Source organism: Dinoponera quadriceps, unplaced genomic scaffold (assembly GCF_001313825.1).
Source record: "Dinoponera quadriceps isolate SergipeBrazil2010 unplaced genomic scaffold, ASM131382v1 scaffold1308, whole genome shotgun sequence".
NCBI lineage: Eukaryota > Metazoa > Arthropoda > Insecta > Hymenoptera > Formicidae > Dinoponera > Dinoponera quadriceps.
Window position 1 is genome coordinate 3,311,810 of NW_014555613.1, and position 19,331 is coordinate 3,331,140.

General features: G+C 48.3%; 1 protein-coding gene across 1 annotated transcript in view; it reads right to left on the minus strand.

Moving 5' to 3' along the window:
* LOC106744892 (headcase protein) overlaps window positions 1–19,331 on the minus strand; it is a 158,123-nt gene that overhangs the window by 4,203 nt on the left and 134,589 nt on the right. The gene's annotated exons all lie outside the window — the stretch shown is intronic.

Genomic DNA, 19,331 nt, shown 5'->3' on the forward strand with positions numbered 1-19,331 from the left:
GGGGGGGGGGGGGGGAGGGGGCAAATTCGCGAGCGTCAATACTGCGGTTTGCGAGAGAGGACCGGCGACGGAGACGGTGGCGAGGTTGGAAAATCCGAGGAATGCAGTGGCGCGGGTCTCGATAGCGGATAAACTGCGAAAGCGACGGCGGCAGTAGCTACGGCAACTCCGCAGCTCCGTCGTAAAGATTTTCGCAACGAGCCGGCCGGATGGAAAAAGAACGCAACGGTAAGGCGTGCTTTACCTGGATGAAGACGCTAAAGGGCGGAACGCGGAGCGTAGAAGCCCGAATGGAAGTTTCGGTGAGCGCGCGAGTTGTGAAGGTTCTCACAAGCGGCGGGAGGGAAAGGGCCAACCAGAAGCGGAACAAGGTGCTTCCGAAAGCTTGCGTCGGGGAGAGAGGTAACGAGGAAAAGTCCGGTAAAGTTCAAGGCGAAAGTAAGAGGTGAGCTGGACGGGAGGGAAGGCGGACGAATGTAGCGTGCAAAGCGAGGTTTTAATAACGAGCCGCGGAGAGGAAGAAGCGCGAGAGCGGCGTCGCGCCGGTGGACCGCAATGCAAAACTGCAATGGAGAAGAAAATTGAAAGACGCTGCGCGAGGGCCGTCGAAGAGGCCGAGAAAGAGGACGTCGCGAAGGAAGGCGGCGACGGGTGAAAACTTGGCGGAGAAAAACGGTCGGTGGACGTTTATAACCGCCGTAAATAACAGGTTCCTTCCGACCCGACGTTACAACGGCGACGAGGGAACAGAATGAGAAACGACGAGACAGAAGAGGCCAACAAAACGGAAACTTGAATCCGAACGGACGCGGTTGCGTTATTCTAATTATCGAATCGCCCTTGCGACTGGTTGAAAACGCGACCACTTGGGCGGAACGTAATAACGATTGCCTCACGGCAACTAAATGATCAGTTACTCGGCATTTCCTACTTATTTCTTCATCCAAGCACCGACACTGTCAGGGATCGAGATAAATTTCTCGTATCGCCGCGACATTGATTTTTTTCTCTCCACGGCCAATGCCAAGGTCCTCGATACGTCGTTGTCCGCCGATACGTGACGTTTCGTCGGTCCGAAAGATTCCTCGAAGATGAAAGTATGTTTCCAGACTGTCGAGAGGTCTTGAAGTACCTGGAGCGGCCGCTCAAGAGGGACACGATCGCACGCACGGTGCCGGTGAGAGGGGAGGAGATGCACGTACGAGGGAATGAACGAAAGCGAAGAGACAAGAGGGAAAAAGGAGAAAAATATCGAGACTAGTCGGACCAACGTGTGCGAGAGGAGGACTCGAGAGGCGAAGCGGGAGTCCTTGACGCATCCGCGGATGCTCGGGAGAATCGAACGGACCACGTACATCCATTTATCCGTCCATCCATCTCGTCGTGAGGATCCGACGCCGATGTCGAAGAAATAAATTGAATTGGTACGTCGCGAGAGAGAGAGAGAGAGAGAGAGAGTAGTCGAGTCGTTCGCGTACGGCGCGTTCGGCGCACACGATCCCGAGTGCGCGATCGGCGAGAAACACTCCAAGACTCCGTTTTTACGACTTCGATTAAAGGGCGCGGCGGCCTTGCACACTGTTGATACCACGACACACAATACACTTCCTGCAATTTTATTGCGACCCGTGAATCGGTGTGCCGTGCAAGGCCACGTCGAACGTCTCGTGCATGAGAGCGAGCGCGAAACACCTCTGGAATAAAAAGCCTCCGAGAGTAGAAATATCTCCGAGATGATGGTGTGTGTTCGAGGAATCCGAACACGCCACATAGATATCCTTCGACGTGAGAGGTTCATTATGTAAGACGAGCGAAGGCGGCGCTAGCGCGAAACACGCGGCCGATTAGTCACGATTAGTAATCGCCAGTTCGATTGGTAATCATTGGTAATCATTGGCAGCGTAATAATCGCTGGTTAGCGTCACGATCGTATTTTTTTCCATCCTGAATCTTGAATTTTAACTTCGTCTTTCATACTGTAATGCAGTTCGCCACAGCGCTCTCCTCTCCTTCGTCCACGGTCCGTCGATTTTAACGTATTTTCGGCATTCAAAGTTCAGGAAGGTTACTTCGGAGTAGGTTCAATGAACACGGTAACAACAACGACGAAAGGTTAGCGAACCCTGATAATTCCGACGAGCTTGTCTGAAAATCGAGGGAAAGGAAGAGTGCCGGAAAATGACGGGAATGGATCGTAAATCGTGGTGTACCGTAAAGGGACTTACGCCGGCGGCGGCGCGGATTATCGGAATTCAATAATGTGGGACGATACAAATAAATGGAAAAATCGACCTCACCGTTGCCGTACCGTGCAAAATAATAAAGAACGGATGCTAGTGAGACTGTAAGGGCGGAAAGTTCGGCCATATCTTCCCTCTTATTTCTCAGCCGAACTTTTTATCGAGCAATATTGTTAGAGTCTTGGGAAAGACGGCCCGATAAGAGCGAAATTAAAGAAATCGGTTAAATACGTCAGTTCAGCGACTGCTTTATGCACGACGGAAATTTATATGATATAATTTTGCTTTCGCGTACGGAAAAAAGTAGCTTCCACAGCAAAAAAATTAACTCGTACGGGTAAAAATTAGCTGTCTGTATAATACAGTTGAAATTTAATTAATTTAGGTAATTTTCTGTATTACCTCCCACAGCTAAAGATTAGGTCTGATAACTAAATTTCAGTTGTATTACATGGATAGCTAATTCCTTTTCTCCGTGCATTAATCCTACAAGCTTCGTCGAAATTAAACATTCTACAGGCTATTGGCTTAATGTCATAATATCACTTGTTAATTTAATGCCACAATTCTTGAATAAAATACTTCAAGCATCAACATTGAGAAACGCCAGCAAATAAACATTTGTAGCATCAAGATAGAACAATGGCCTATAGAGTATTAGAGCACTGATGATGCTTCAGACTCAACAGAGTTTGCAACACAAATATAGAAATAAAATTTCGACTCGAGTTAAGAAACAAATAAGAAACAGGAAGAGAGAGAGAGAGAGAGAGAGAGAGAGAAAGAGAGAGAGAGGAGAGAGAGAGCAATAGGAAATATTTTATTGACTCAACACTCTCGTGGACTAAATTAGAAGCTGAAAACAATTCCGATCGACCGGGAAGATTGTGAATTCAACTTTACCTCTCCGAAGGTAAAGCGAGGAGAAGAGAGGAGACGGTATTCGGTGCTAAAACCGCTTGACTTCATTTTATGTACATTGTGCCGAGGAGACGATCTTCTGGGAGACAGAGGGAGTAAAAAAAAGAAAAGGGGAGAGAGGGAGAGAAGGCATAGGGGATGCAGAAAGAAAGGTACCACTGGGGATTTTTTAGGACTCCTAAGGACGCCCTTATTTAGAGCCTTAACATCAGCGCGGACTCGGCCATAGGACCGGGGACGATAAAAGACGGTATATAGGCGAGCGTAAAATTCGTTACGATCGAACTTCGCCTACTTCCGCTTCCATCCTGAAGCAGAAAGAGAAGTAATTACTTACGAAAGAAGCGAGAAGAGAGATACGCACGCGCTCGCGCGCGAGAGAGGCACTCCTCGTGATTCCATCTTATTTTATGACGGTGTAGATTTAACTTTAATGTAAAGGAGGAGTTTGTACAATCCCCGAATCATTTTCCGAAAGACCTGCTCTGATATATACGAGAGATTACCTCACTGAAAGGGAATAAGGAAAATAGGCGATCGCAAGTGGACAGTTGATGAACTTCACAAGCGTCCAAGTAGGAAACTACGGGCGATTCAACCAAGTTGCGATACATTGTCGAAAATGTTGTTCCTGTCAGAACGTCCTCCCTCTTCCGGCCGATAAGAACTTCCCGAATCACTTCGACGCTTCGTGAATAGGCACAACTTCATTCGCGAATCTCCTCCCGTCCTCTCGCTTTCGCAGGAAACTTCATCCGGCCAACATAGACGATTAACTCACGAAACCCGGCAGCAACGTCGTAAATTCGTCGAGGAGCGGATGCGTTCATTGCAGCCGCAGTTAACGCGAATACGAGCCTATGAGACGAGCACTCTCACTTTCTTCAAAAGCACCGGGTTTCGGATAACCGGATGGCCTACGATATGCGTATTTATGAGCCAGGTGAGACAAGGCTGGAAGAAACACGAAAGGAGCGCATCTATATCCGCAGTTTCTGCGCTTTCAAAATCGCGAGGCTCTCGCAAACTCGCGAGAGCCCGCAAAGAAACGTGGCGTTTCGGCGGTTTAATCGCGCGAAATTAGCAGCGCCGTAATTCCCGGCCCGAGATGACGAAAGTTGATCCGGAGGCTCAGAAAAGTTAAATGGAAAATAGGAAGTCAGGGATCAGGGACAAAGGGATTACTTAGCGGGACTGTCCATGTATTACAGACGGAACAAAGGATTCGGGAAGGATTCCCCGATGTGGAAGGGTGCGGAGCGATAACAACTTTTCGTTGAAAGTTTCTCTCGTTCCGTTCTTCTTTCCGTTCCCTCAACGAGAGGGTCTACCGACTACCGTGGCGCGTTCTCCATGCAAGTGACCCACTGCCGTTCCGGAAAGACGGCCCGAACAAAGAGATCCTCCTCGTCGGGGTGTTCCTTCTAGCGTGAAAATAATCAATGGCGTCTCTCCGAAACCCCGTTGCCAGGAGTTCCGCGACGATAATAGCTTCTTTCACGTCCCGCTCCGCGACTAATCGTCTACTAACGCCTTCTTCGTCCGTCTAAGCGATTCTAACGTCCATTTATCACACCGAGATATGCCGGGGAAATTGCGACGAAACTATCGACGATCGAGCTCGCGAGAGTCGGATATTTTTGCTGACTCGATGCCGACGAACGGCTATTTCCGATAACTGAAGCCCAACGCGCGTTCTCTGTCTCTTTCTAACGTGGAATCTATGCGAACGCTCGCTATTAGAGTAATACCGATAATACGACTTTTCTTCGAAACTTCCCTGTCCCCTTCCTCATATCCTCCACCTTTCACCCCTGTACACCCTCCGGGGAATCGTAGCGGCGTCTTTGTCGATGCAAGTGACCCACTGGCATTCGGGGAAAGGAGATCCGAACAAAGAGACCCTCCCCTCCCCGACCCGTGCTCCTTCTCGCGTGAAAATAATCGATGGCGCTATCCGGACACTCTCCGGGTTCTCCTTGCTTTTCCTTTCTCCGGCTGACTCCGCTTTCCCCTTTGAAGTAAGGGAAGGTCGCCATCACGGGGAAAACAGAAGGGGGACCGGACAGATATCGGCCGAACAACAGCCCGACGGAACTTCCTGAGTGAAATTGTGGTCCCTAATATTATTGACAATTGATACGACACACGCCTCGTGGCGCTCCTAGAATTTTATCGGAGCCCCACTCGCGAGAGAAATTGCCTTTCCTCTCGAATCGTTGCTGTGGGGACGCTCAAGATGGTCCTCGATATTCCGGATATCGCACACACTGCGATATATTCATTACGAAAAGGCCTCAAGGTAATAACGCGGGATCACGGCTAGTTGAATTTTTATCGCGGGATCAATTCCTTTCAATCGGACCGCCTTATTGCGCGGAGAAAAGAATTTTGCCGGAATAAATTTGCTGTTACAGCAAAATTATTTTCTCTGTGTGCATTTACACTCAAAATGAGGAAGGACACACACTTTGGAGCAAAGAGGAAGTGCAATTTTCGCGAGTCAATGAATATGTGAGGTGTAAATGAAAAAAACAACTGATTATTTTGCATCGTTTGCAATTACGACGAAAAGTTATGACGGGGCAGTCTATAAACGCGTTTCTGACATCGCCGTATGATATTATGCAGACTGACGGCGGAGAAATACAAGGTTAAAAAAAAAAACGATTAAAACCGCAACTACTTAAAGCTTTACAAGATTTTTCCTGATAATCTTTTCGATCCGCGTTAAGCCGCTTATTCTCTATTCCCGCGAGTGGCCGATTACGCGTAATTGCAGTAAAAGAGGAAGAAAGACGAATCTGATCGTGATAATGCGCGCGGACAACGTTCTAAACGCGCGAGATTGCAACCTCGTAGGCGACTGCGAAGTATTGAATAATTTGCGAAAATGGAAAAAGGAAAAAAAAGCCGAAACGAGAAAACGCGACTATTTTTATTTTCAGCATTTCATCTTGTTGTCTCTCGTTGCCCGACGTTATCAGATTTGTGATGCAGCCATGTCACGTATTCACCCCCGATGCATTAATTATTTACCACGTGGGGTGGATTTGCTCGCTGGCGCTGGTACGGCGGTGTACAGGGTGCATCGCGTGTTCCACGCGGATCTGTTTTAGCGCGGCGAACAAAATTATGATGCCGATCGAAATCTGTAGCGAGCGTTTTTCGACGCTTGGCGAGCGCGGAACTCTCCGCTGGTCGAATATTCGCGTGAAGAGATTCGTAAAGCGCCACGTTTCATAAAGCACACGAAACAAAGGCTTCTCAAGTTCACGTTTCGGAAGATCCCAAAATTATATGTAAGATGACATAACGTGCATTTAGAGAAAAAAAAGGGGAGGGGGGGGATAAACGTGGAGGTCGTAAAATAAAAAGTCGAACTGCTCTTCTTAACAAAAAGCGGATCTCCGATCTGATTTTGGTAGTCTGTCGCCCGACGAGACGTTCCATTGTGATAATACCACTGCCGATAAGTTAAAAGGGAGACATGGTAGCTTTCAGTCGGAGCTCTTTGTTCGAAGCCGATAAGAATGGCACACACGCGTCGTGCGTTGGTGAAAAGTTCCCGCGTGCATATCGCGGGAGAATCAATAAACGGGCGCGAGTTGTCAAAAAAAAAAAAAAAAAAAAAAAAANTAACCGTCGGCAGACGGGTTCCCCTCGCGGATTATAGGCGGAATTAAAGCAGGAGACCGGTGCCGGATGAGAAAACTCTTCTTTTTTTCGCGTGCGTTGACTCCCACTCGGATCGAAATTTCGGCATGAATCAAAATCAAATCCAAAGCCGCGCGCGAGCGCGTCGCCGACACACGCACGCACGTGTCGTTGCTTCCGCGTTGCCTACCTGCAATCGATAGTCATCTCGGACGTATCGCAGTCAGAGAGACGTGGGGTTTCGGATTACAATAGAGCCATTCAATGCCACCGGTGTACGCGGGACTTGGCCGAGATTATCAGTTGCAGCTTGGCTTGCGTATATAAATCATACTTGAATCTCTCGAATTACAAATCGCTCGAATATAAACTCATAAATTTCACGGCGAGTTAAACGCGCTTCTCCGGTGAAGCTGTTGGAACAATACATAGTAAAAAATGTTGTGCTGAATTCAACATATTTCACGTGTCTCAAACGGCCCACACAAATTTTTGTTGATTTAACACAAACTAAATGTTAAAAAATAATATAATTATATAAGAAATTAACGCAAAATTAATTAATCGACACTGAAGTATAAAATGTGTTATTTTAAGACTTACACATGTTGCACATCGACTCAAAATATTGAGATAACGTGATCATAATTTGTTAAATTAACGCGCGGATTCCGTTACATGGGTATGTGAAAATTTCAACACAAAAATCAACGAGAACCGATTCTAATACAAATACAAAATATTTTAACTGTAGAACCGTCGAGTCTCGGTTGTCTCGGAGTCTTGAATGTATAACGAATGAAATAATTCATTTCACAGTTCACGTCGCGACATAATTCGCGAAACGCGGAATCAACGTGCAACATTGTGATAATTCCGGCGCGAGCTCCGCACAGCAGCGTCGGATTTTCCTTTTTCGCTGTCCGATCGCTTTGAAGCTCTCAGGCTAATTAATAAAACGATGAAACTTCAATGGATCCTCTTGCTCGGGTAAGCATCGCGTAAACACTTGTTAACGAGACGACCGTTAACGAGGTAGCGGATGATCCAAATTCGAGGGTGAAGTAGAGATGCTATTATTTCGATTTTAATATCCGAAGTATCGCACGGTTGCGGACCCACTGATCTGCGAGAGCGAGGGGAGAACGAACCCAAGTTCCGTTTGAGGACAAAAACGGGACGGCATTCACAAAGAGATCCGCCCTCGCCGCCGCCCGCGTTTTAATTGTAGAATCGAAATTAATCTCTGGACGAGAGAAGAACGTTTGCTCGCTTGCTCCCTCTCCCTTTTCCCTCCTCTTTTCCCCCTTCATCTTTCTGTGGCCTGTTGCGACACACGGAAAATGAAAAACCTCGAAACGTGAAAACTCGACGATATTCAAGGGCACTCGCGGTCCTGCTCTCTCTCTCTCTCTCTCTCTATCTCTCTGCGGCCGTGACGCAAGGCGGATCTTCGAGTTATGGGAAAACAATACCCACACCCGGCCGTGGCTCATCCTCGCCCGCGTAACGTTCTATCGATCGGCGATAATGGGCGGCGGCTCTGACTTATCGCTAATAAATTGCTACAAAAGCGCGTACATCGGCGGAGGACTTGAAGCAGGCGCGCACGCTATAAATCCCCGCCGCCGTTTCACCCGATTACATACCGTGCTGACTGATATACACGCTCGCACCGGGAGGAGGGGGAGCAAGAAATTAAAACTAGCCTCTCGCGTTCTTCTCTCCGAGGGCGACCCTCTCTCTCTCTCTCTTTCTCTCTTACAGAGACGCACTAAAACAACGATCAACGTAAATTCATACGACAGATTCTCGCCCAAGGCGAGCCACCCTAACCGTGTGTGGCTATCCATAAAAATCTCTGTCCCTTCCACTAAAGGAGATTGCAACGACGTTCAGCGGTACCAGACACGACTATATATCACGCCGTCCCACTATACCCGTTCCGCTTCACTATACGGCCAACATGCTCTCTCTCTCTCTCTCTCTCTCTCTCGCGGACACGCACGCGCGCACGTACTCACGCACACAGGCCGCCTCAAAACGTACCGACGCACGAGACGCCCACAGCTCGCGCCGGAATTACTGCACTTACGTGAAATGATTTGTACCCCTTCGACCCGACGGCGGAGGAACGTGATTTTCGAGCATTACTAGACGGCTAATCGATTTAGAATTTAGTGCGGGATTGTCAGTACGTGCGCTAATTAGGCCCTCCAGGCTCGGGCGTCATCCTCGACGGCTGATATATTAGCACATAAATTTCGGCTCGCTATGTAGCGATTTTACCGCGATGTTTACTGCGATTTTACTACTACCGAAGCGCTCTCACCCTCCTTCTTTCTCCTGCTTTCCGATGCAGCAGTATCGAAGTATCCGGGAACCGTGTCGAATTATATCTGCCATTTTGAGCCCGCGAAGTAGGACGCAAGGAGACTCGATCGCGCAGAGCCAATCCCGTCGCGTTAAACCGCGCTGCTCTTTTGGTACATCCTGTACAGCCATATCGCGGGCGTACAGCTGTAATGTAGAAGAGAGAAAGAGAGAGATAGCTCTTCCAGAGAGTCCGTATAAATCAGCCACGCGTCGCCGAAGAAGTTAAGAGGCTGGGTTCTTGCCATGTACATCTCGTGCGTCTGGTCCGACAGTGCTAAAGGTCGAATCCACAGGACGCTGATGCGAGAGACACGGGGTTGTTTCACCCCCGCTGCACGTCCTTCGAAGGGGTGGCTGGCTCCTCGCGGAGAGCGGGAGCCCCTCTGGAAATTTATCGCGCTGCGTCGCTCGCGCAGTTATGCGAAGCTCAGCGCGGCAGGAGGCGCTTGTCATCGGCCGTTTCTATCGTCGTCGAGTACTTTGTTTTAGCATCCCGTCCTTTGTTCCCCCTTAAGGAGATTTACTGCCTCGTCATTATCACGACGGATATGACAACAGCACCGTTCGCCGCTTTGTTCGTCAAAATTCGGATGGCAGTGTTTCAGTGGAAAAAGTAATAAATAAATAAATGCTAAAAATAGAAGCGAATGTATTCATGAAAGGTAGTCGGATCAACATCAAATGGCTGATTACGTGTAAATATATCGTGAACGCCTGTAATGATCCTCCGCAAGTAGCACAGTGACGTCAGAAGACGATCGTTATATCGACGACAATATGACGTCTCTAACGTCAATATGACGTCTATACAACGTCCTCTGACGTCACTCCGCTGCCTGGGTCGTGCCATCGTGGTTTGTACACTCGACCCTGCGTGTAGAACGATTAGCGAAGTTGCGATCGTCACGATCTCAGTTCCAGTATAGTTACGTTAAACGGCTTAGCTACGCGAGATTGTTTTCACGTTAACAAGATTGTGAGGGAGCTCACGCAAGCCCAGCGGCATCTCCGTCTCCAACAGACAGCTGTTGTTTCAACGGTGAATCTGCTCTTCGTCCTCCCTACCTCGGTTTTCAATTGAACCCGCTCCGATAAATTCGTTGCGGTATAGAAGAAAAAAGAAACGTCCGAGTACAAGTAATGAATAATAAAGCATGTAAGTAATATCGAGGAAAGAAGACACGTGCAAATTCACGTCGCGAATTCCGACACTGATTCCGGTCGTTGAAGATGTAATATTAACAAAGTTCGCAGTAACGGTACCCAGGCGTCGTCTCCGCCACGACGTGACGCGTGTTCGGCCGAAAACTATGAGGAGGACGAGTATCATCCTCGAGGTCCTTCAAACTCCTCTTCGTAAGCCTAATGTGCCAGCCGACTGGGAAGGGAAAATGGAAGGCCCAGCCTAAGTGTCTCTCAGAGTGAAGCCTGGCAGGGCCGGCTTAAGGCGACTTCAAAGTGAGCACCTGAACCCAGGCTCATGCATTGATCCTGCAGCCCGACGTTCTTCGTTTATCTAAATTATCCCGGCGGTCGAATTATCGATACGCTAGTCGCACAGGAGACGTTCATTACGTGGCATAAACGCATTCCAAGGGCCCTTCTCTGTCATACGTTCTTTCTTATCTGTTTTAATAGCCAGATAATATTACCTTTTCGATAGAAACACTCGCACGTCGCCAGCCCATCTTGACAATTTATAATGCCGACATAACGCAGGACAGTTCTGCCCGTAAGATGATAATGAATGGCACTCGATGATGAATCGAAATTCTATGTATAAAGAGAGATGCATGCGTAAGTTCTTCACGTATATATATACATCTATATATTTATAAATATTTTAATATCTTCTTCATTTTATATGCGACGTATACATGGAGAAAAATAATTTTGCTGTTATAGCGAAACCATTGTTGCTGCTGCATATTCGTCGTGACAGCAACAAAATTTACCCGGTACGACCAAATTGGCGAATTATTCGTAATCAGAATCAGAATTAGAAACAGTTTTGTTACCAAGGTAGAGAACACAGTAAATGAATTTTTCCTTAAGACATGTTAATTTGCTGTTAGAACAAAATAGTATTTTTCTATATTTACTAGTTTGTTCTCTTAACAAATCCTTTGCCGTCTACATGATAACTGGCAGATTTTGCTGCGACAACATAAAATTTGTCATGTCAGCAAATCATTTCCCTCCACGTATAAAAACTACAAGTAGAATTCCTCCCATAAATTCCGCTGCGAATTATTGATAATTTAAAGTCGGCTTTAATTACACCGGATCGCGGTAATCGGCCGATATTTCTGAAATTTGTCGCGCACTTTTTATCTTGACTTTTCGCGCGATTCTCCGCGAATAATCACGCCGGCCCTGAGGCAAGAAACGCGGTCGTCTTCGTAGGCACGAGCGAGGGCTTTCGAGGAAATTGTGGTCCGGGCCTCGCGCAGTAAGCACAGACTGCGAAGCAATCGTCCTAATTGCCGGCCGGCTACTCGAATGCGAAGTTAATCATTTCGGACGGGCGCACGTTGCTGGCAGTTCGCCTGGTTACCGTTATGGAAGGAACCGATTTAGATAATACGCCTTGATCATTTCCGCTCCTCTCGCGCGCACGACACGAGAGACGAGTGATTTGCTAAAAATATATCACATGTTAGCTTTGCTAAGTCGATCAACGCGACCCCTGATTACATAACTTGCGTCACGTTATTTTCCTATCGGGAACTACCTTCGTCTTCTTATCCGTATAATCGTATATATTTGGCTCGTATTAGAGACCGACGAAATACCAATTCAGTATCGGCATCTAACAATGTTGATTAAAGATCATTAAAATACTCGCCAATTATTTCCTACTCGGAGGGTGTAAAGATTCTTACATCTTCTAGAGAATCCCGCAGAATGGAACTGAAAGAGAGTGAAATTCGATTCGAAACGTCGGTTAATATTGACGGGAGAACTTGATTAATCTTGGCAATTGCCACGCCCCTTCGCTTTGTTACTTTACATGCCCCGACTTCTCGGAGAAAAATTGAGAAATTTCGCCTCGGAGCGCTCGGGATAAGATTCAGCTATAATTGGCCGTGGGACGCGCGTAACGGCTGCTCTTTCGTGCATAATGATCGAGTATTTTATCGCGTGACGAGAGCGGAGAGCGCGGGCTGCTCTCGCCGACAGCAGACGTAAGCGCGTAAATACGCGAGGCATCCCCCTCTCCGTCTGGTCGCGTAATTTCGCGCACGGCGGTCGGCCGTACTAATTGCGGCGACACTTCGCAACGCGCGAAATTAGGAGGAAAATTATAAATAACGACGCGGCGCCCAGGCATCGCGTGCATCCCGATAATGTAAAGGAGGCGTGGAAACGCAATTCCCGACCCTCTTCGCCGGGACCCCACGAGACTGCCTAATTACTCGTTTAAGATAAGATTTTCATCAAACCTTTAGCGGGCGGGGGTGATTAACGGCACCCTTAAAGAGCCGAATGACACGGGGACGAAATCACTTCCACGATTTAGGGGCGGCACGCTTAATTCGCTCGCTACGTCGGCCGAATACCGTCGACGAAACAAGCGTCGGATAAAATCCATTCGCCGGAGGAGACGCGCGGCGATCGGACGGCCCAAGTCGCGAATCTTCGGGGGAAAAACTCGCGAAATCCGTGCGAAACTTTTCACGGGCTCTCGTCTCGATACGACGATTGCGTGTAAATAAGGAATGCGGACAAATGGAAATAAGGAATCACGTCGTGGAATAAGACGGCAAACATTATACCGCTCCGAGGTTGCCGCGCCCCTCTTCGATTTCCACTCTCTTTCTCGTCGCGAGACGGTGAAATCTAAATCATACAGGGGGTCATTTATAATTTAGAGCGAACAAATTGCCGCGTTGCGTCAGTCCTCCGATGTAAACGCGTTACTGCCCGCGGCGTGTTTATTTCCGGTGGGATTCGCGCACGTGAGCGCGCGGCGGCGCATACGAGCGAGGCTGTTTCGGGGTGCGAGCGAGCAGTGGCCGAGGAGGAACCCTCGTCTGTCAAAAATTCTTATCGCGTGAATAAGTAAGAACGACACGCAGAGTGGGGCCGCGGCCGATCCTCCGGGAAGCAACTTCGTGCTTCCATTAACGCGCGAGAGGAGTTATGCCTCTCCCCTTTCTCTCTCTCTCTCTCTCTCTCTCTCTCGCCTCTCGTCCCCCTCGCACTTTCGTCGCCGAAACGGCGCGACGGAATGCGCTCGCGCTATTTCGCGCTTGATTTCGCGAGAACGTAGCTCTTAATCACCGATAAAAATTACACCGCGGCTTTTTAAGTCGCTGAAAGTCCGACGATAAATTTCTTCTCCGGAATCGTACGAAGCTCGTCGCGCGTATAAATCCCGAAACGCCCGCCACGTTTTCGTGTTCTCGGGATCCTCGAATATCTCATCGGCTCGCCTGATCGATATAAATTGGAACATGATTTAACGCTACGACGGAACGACACGATAATCGGTGAGTTCTTTTTCCGTCTTTTTTTTCCTGGAAGAACGTCGGGTAACGATAGGGAGGCAGGTTTCCTTTGTCCGATGAAAGAAGTCGAAGAGAGAGAGAGAACCGCTTCGTCGTCCACTTGAAACGGAATTCTCTAGGAGGGTTGGGACCCCTCCGGAACGAAATCCGGGAGAATGTGGGCTAACGAGATTCACGTTCAGGTGCCCAAACACAGTTGGCAATTTCCTCGAGTGATCGGTTCCTGATTACGGGGCGTGTTCCACCCCCGCGAGAGCAGCGCGTCGAACATGCCCCACGAGATGCGTCGGCCGGCTGTCTACGACAGCTTCGTTCGGTGGATCTTTAGCGTCGCTTTGGCTCTTTTCATGCGCCAACGTTTATCCGAGAAAATCGTGACTTTCGCGAGACGTTTTATCGCAACGCTTTCATCATCGTTCACCCTAAACGTTGTTTTATCACGACGCGTCCCCCTTCACGACGCTGCGGCGCGTCGTCTAAGTTCGAGAGAAACGAAGGAAAGACGCACACAATCGTCCGAAGTTGACGAAAATCCTTATGTCACTGCGATCGACGGAGATAATCCAGATTCGGTATCGGAAGACTGGCGTGAGAAGATTCGAGACCGGGAGACCGAGATAAATAACCATGTAGGGATAGTACACGGTAAAAAATTTTGCGTTCAAAGCGACCCACTGAAATGTTACTTTAGCATGGAGAATGTGTTAGAAATAAAAATATAAATATATGTTAAAAAATACATAAATATAATGTTAAATTAACACATTCATCTTGTCAACGTATATTGACATATTTCATTGACAGCATTACATTTCACGTCATTGATAGTCAGTGTCTAATTATTCACATTAATCGCGAGAGAGAGAGAGAGAGAGAGAGGGAGAAAGAGAGCGTAAAAGATCGCGAATAATCAATCGACGATTCTCACGAGATGACCATCTCTCGCTGGAATTCGCTTCGCACGCACACGCACGCACGCGTGGCGACTAGAAACGAGGCGAGTTCTCCACGACGGATTCCTCGGTGGCATTAGGAAGCTTTGAAAGCGCAAACACGTGATCAGGTCGATGACGCTGGCCGGCGTCATTTCGCGGAGGGAAATCTTCCCGCATCGGCTTTCACCGGGCGTCGTTTAAAGCCAAACGGACACCGATTATCGGCAGACGGCGGAGGAGTTCAACGCACCGTCGTCTAGCCTATCCCGCGATTGAAATTCCGCGCGATTATTCGCGACTTCCTCCAATGAATATCGCGCCCGCAAGGTCATTGCACATTCTCCTCAAGGCGACCGAAGAATTCCTAGTTGGCCCCGCAGCGCGTGCAATTTCCACGGGAATGGGAAAGTGCGTCTGGCACAACACCCTCTCGCCTTTTCCCTCCCTTTACAAGACACGCGGTCTAAAACGCGTCGGTATCTTCCGGACGGAAAAAGAAAAAAAAACATTTACTCGAATGCGCGCGCTGATTATTTTTCCAACCGTGTCCGCTTTTTCCACGGAAGTTACCTATTATAAGATGGAACGAAATAGAAGCGTCGCAGCGAAGTTCGCGCGTCGAGAAAGTTTCAACGTCGAAATCGATAATCAACAGAAATCCCATACTGAGACCGACGTTCACGAATCGCGGATTAGAAACTCCAGGCATTTCTAACAGCACGTTTGACCTCATGACGCAGGGAGCTGTCACGTGTTGAAATAATTTTGCAATTACACCACGTAAGGAGTGACAGAAAAAGAAACGGTTCGCAAAGTTGGCACGAAGAACAAAATTAATCAGCGGCAATTTAGAAACGTTATTTCGAGCGTTTGAATGCAAATTAAGATGAATTAAATTTATCACGGGTAATATACGGGTTGACTTAAAAGTGGTTTCACGTCCGTATGTTTTCAGTAGCTTGCACGGCAGAAATGCAGAACAAAAAGTAGCTCACGCAAGAAGGATCGAAAAGCGATCGACACGAGCGACCAATCCAGGTATCGAGACGGTCTTGTTGGAACGGATGAGATACGTGACCACATTTAATCCGGTACGTGTGCTCGAAAAAGGAAAGAGAAACGGGGGAAAAATCGGTGGCGTTCCTCATGGACGCGACACGGCGCGCCTCTTGCGCGGCGGAAGCGTTAATCCGCGGTAATTAACCACGACGACAGGCTCGTCCGTCTTATTGGCGAGGAAAATGAACACTCCCGACATCTTTCCCATGCACGCTCCCGACGTCTCGCGTCCTTGTCCCACTCGCGATGATGGAGCTAAAAAGGGTATCTTCCGATCGCGGAGGATGTGGGATATGGCGTGAAGGAAATTAGTTATCGTTATTCAGAGTTTATGGCGCGGGCGCGCGTTCACATCCTTCGTCGTCGTCGTCGTCGTCGATGATTGCCTCACGAGACGAGCGGCGATTCTCGAAGGGAAAAGGAAAGAAAAAAGGAATTCAGCGCGCCGACGGCTAACAATTATGTAACATTTAACGCGATACACGCCGATAAACTGTATCCTGCCCGCGCTCGCAATTACCCGTCTTCGACAACGCTAGGATAAATCTACGCCGAGCCGATAGTGGACGCGGTAATTACATTTGTAATAATCAGGTAGCGTCTGAGTTACGCAAAATTAGCTTTGGAACCGGTTCACACGGCCTTCGAGGTCTGTCAAAAAGCGATCGGCAAAACGCCGCCGCTTTCGCAGCTGTAAACGCTTAATTGTCATTCGCGACGACACTTTTTCCCCTCTTCTCGTCGTAAGACGCGAACCAGCCAGACGCGTGTGTACAGCGGAGTCATGAAAGTGGCGTAATAACGGCAACATATGCCGCACGTACTCTCTAAAGTGCAATCAGTGAATTACCAATAGAAGTAGTCAGTAGTCACTGAGGGTCATAGTTAAAAGTATATAACTGCAAGTCAGTAGAATTTCTCTGAAATGTCCGTCAGTAGTGACGACCGTTTCCACCGGGAAAACGATATTATTTATTACTTCTTTCGTTGCCTTAACCCTTTCGGTACATTTGACGAGTGAGACTCGTCATCTGCTTACTTGGGCATAAAATGTATTACTTTTACATATTAATCCATATAGCGACAAATTAAATCCGTCCCATGGGCATAAAAATCTGAAAATAATTCAGTACTCAAAGGTTTAATCATTCTTACGGTGTTGTCAATGATTTCATCTAAAGCATTTTTAATTGCTTCAATTTAGATCACATTAGAAAAACACGTTCACTCTGACGGTACTCGAATCCGAGATCTCTACTCTTGAGTTTGATACCACACGGACTACGCTAAATATTATTAGTGTAATTATCAATATAATTATCAGTATAGTTATCGGTACAATATATTATTTTACCGATTCGATCAGTGACGTTTTCACTTGAGATTCACTTGAGAGAGGGAGAAAGAGAGAGAGAGTATACAACCGCTCTCATGAGATTTCCAATATCCCTCCGTTTCGCCCTTGAGATCAATTAATACAATGTAACCGGATTTTAAATTCAAAAACGTTCGTGCGTCTTTCTGTTTTAAGCCCACCGGCGCGCGACCACCACCGGTTGTCCTCGTTTCGAGATATACGAGCGTCTAAGAAGGTCCGAGGTTCTGCCCGTACATAACGTGCATCAATGCGCGCGCGATAAATTACGAAATTCAGATAAACCTACGCTCCGCGAGTTATCGCGGGGAACGATACGCGTCCCGAGGTATTGCGCGTACCGTTCGCACCGGCGCGGATGTGCACATTTGCGCGTACGTGGCGGTAATTCGCGAGACGGTCAAATGTTAAGCGAAGTTCGCGAGAGGACATCTCTCTCGGCGTCCCGATGATACGCTCGCCGGTGATGCATTACGGAGACGAGACCGGGAAAGGGTTTATAGCGCGATACCGTTAAATCGCCGGACTTTACCCACCGCCACCTACGATTACGCTATTTGATTATAATAACACGACGCGGAAAGTGTAAATTGCGGCGCGATAAACCGCAAGATAGTTGCAGCATGCGTGCGACCGTAAATCGCGGCGCATGTAACTGTAGTTTACGACACGGTCTTAGCAGAACGCTGTGCGCGCACAGCCTTACCGCATCATCGCGGTCGGACGATGTGTGCGTCCGCCAAATATTTCGCGAGCACAAACTAACCGCACTTTCACGACGAGATTTATAGTATTATTGCACGCGACCCGCTGGCATTGTCACGCGTTGCAGCTCTTACATTTACATCATCAGCGCGCGCAACGTTTGCCTTAGCTTAGACGGGGAAATATTTGGCAAGCGCGCCGAATTGTCTGGAAGCGGCTCGCGATCTCTCGCACGAAGGTAATGTAACTTTGCACGGTGGCACACCGTATCGCTCGCGCTAAAATTGGATCTTCCAAAAGTTGAAAGATAAAGAGAGCAATGAAGGAGTCGGGGGAGCGAAAAAGAACGAGAGATAAGAAGTCAAGTTTTACAGGTAAAGGCCTTTGCACGTGACACATTTTTCTTTCATCGTAACCATAAGTCCGTAAGAAGATCGACCGGTCGCGGTCGATTACTTCTCCGCCCGTAAGGAGAATAATCAACTGGGACTGGTCAATTTTCTCACTGTTTTACGCTTGCGAATAAAAATGTCTCACGCGCTAAGGTCTCAACCGAGTGAACAAAGCGACGTTGTTGCGAGAGCAGCGGTGACGTGGAGGTCGTTTATTCAATCGGTAACTCGGTTAACATCTTTCTCTAATAAACGTTACTGCAGTATCGGCGATAATAATCTTACATACATACCGCTACTGTTATAAAGTATGATTGGCGCTGAAAGTAACTGTAATTTTCCATCAGTGTGTAAAATTGTTTTCACGTTCGCAGCACACGAGTCGCGGTGGAACGCCTTCGTCTCGATCGATGCGACCTCGATCAGCGACGAGAGAGTCCATGAAGAATCGAGAATCCACGCGGAGTGCGCGCGCGAGGGGCGCGTCACGGCCGGCATCAATTATCAAATTTAGATAGAGCTCATAGATCCGCCAATTATCTCGGCGACGATAGCCGGCCGTGCCGTTACGGAGCCGCCGTTCGTACTCACCCGCCCCGTTATAAATATAGCAGTACTAGCGATGCGTGTACATAAAGCGAGAGATCGAAGGGGAGAGGGGGGAGAAAGAGAGAGAGAGAGAGAGGGGGGGGGGTATATACCTACCGTCGAGTCCGCGCGAGACGCGAGGCTAACGCACTCTAATCTAGTCTCTATAGATAGAGACCCCTCAATGCCATTCACTGCACGTACGTATGCAGCGCGCCCGTGCAATGCACCGCCGTGAACCGCAGACCTTCGACGACGCGAAAGAGAGGGAGGGAAAGAGAGAGAGAGAGAGAGAGAGACTCGAGTCTGGCCTGCGTATGCAATTACTCGGCCTGAGAACTGAGACGAGAGCGGCGGCGGGCTACCGGGAGAACTTTAATCGAGTGAAAACGTCGCGGCGGGTCTCTCCCGCGAGTTGCCCTTAACGAGTACAGTAAATCACGCCGGTGGTATCGCGGTTGCGCCGCCGAGTGTGTCGTTGTTCCGATTGATTCCCGTGTCGCGATCGCCCCGATACCCTTATACGGTAATAACGTTTCTTCCTTCCCACCTCCCGACGCTCCCCTCCC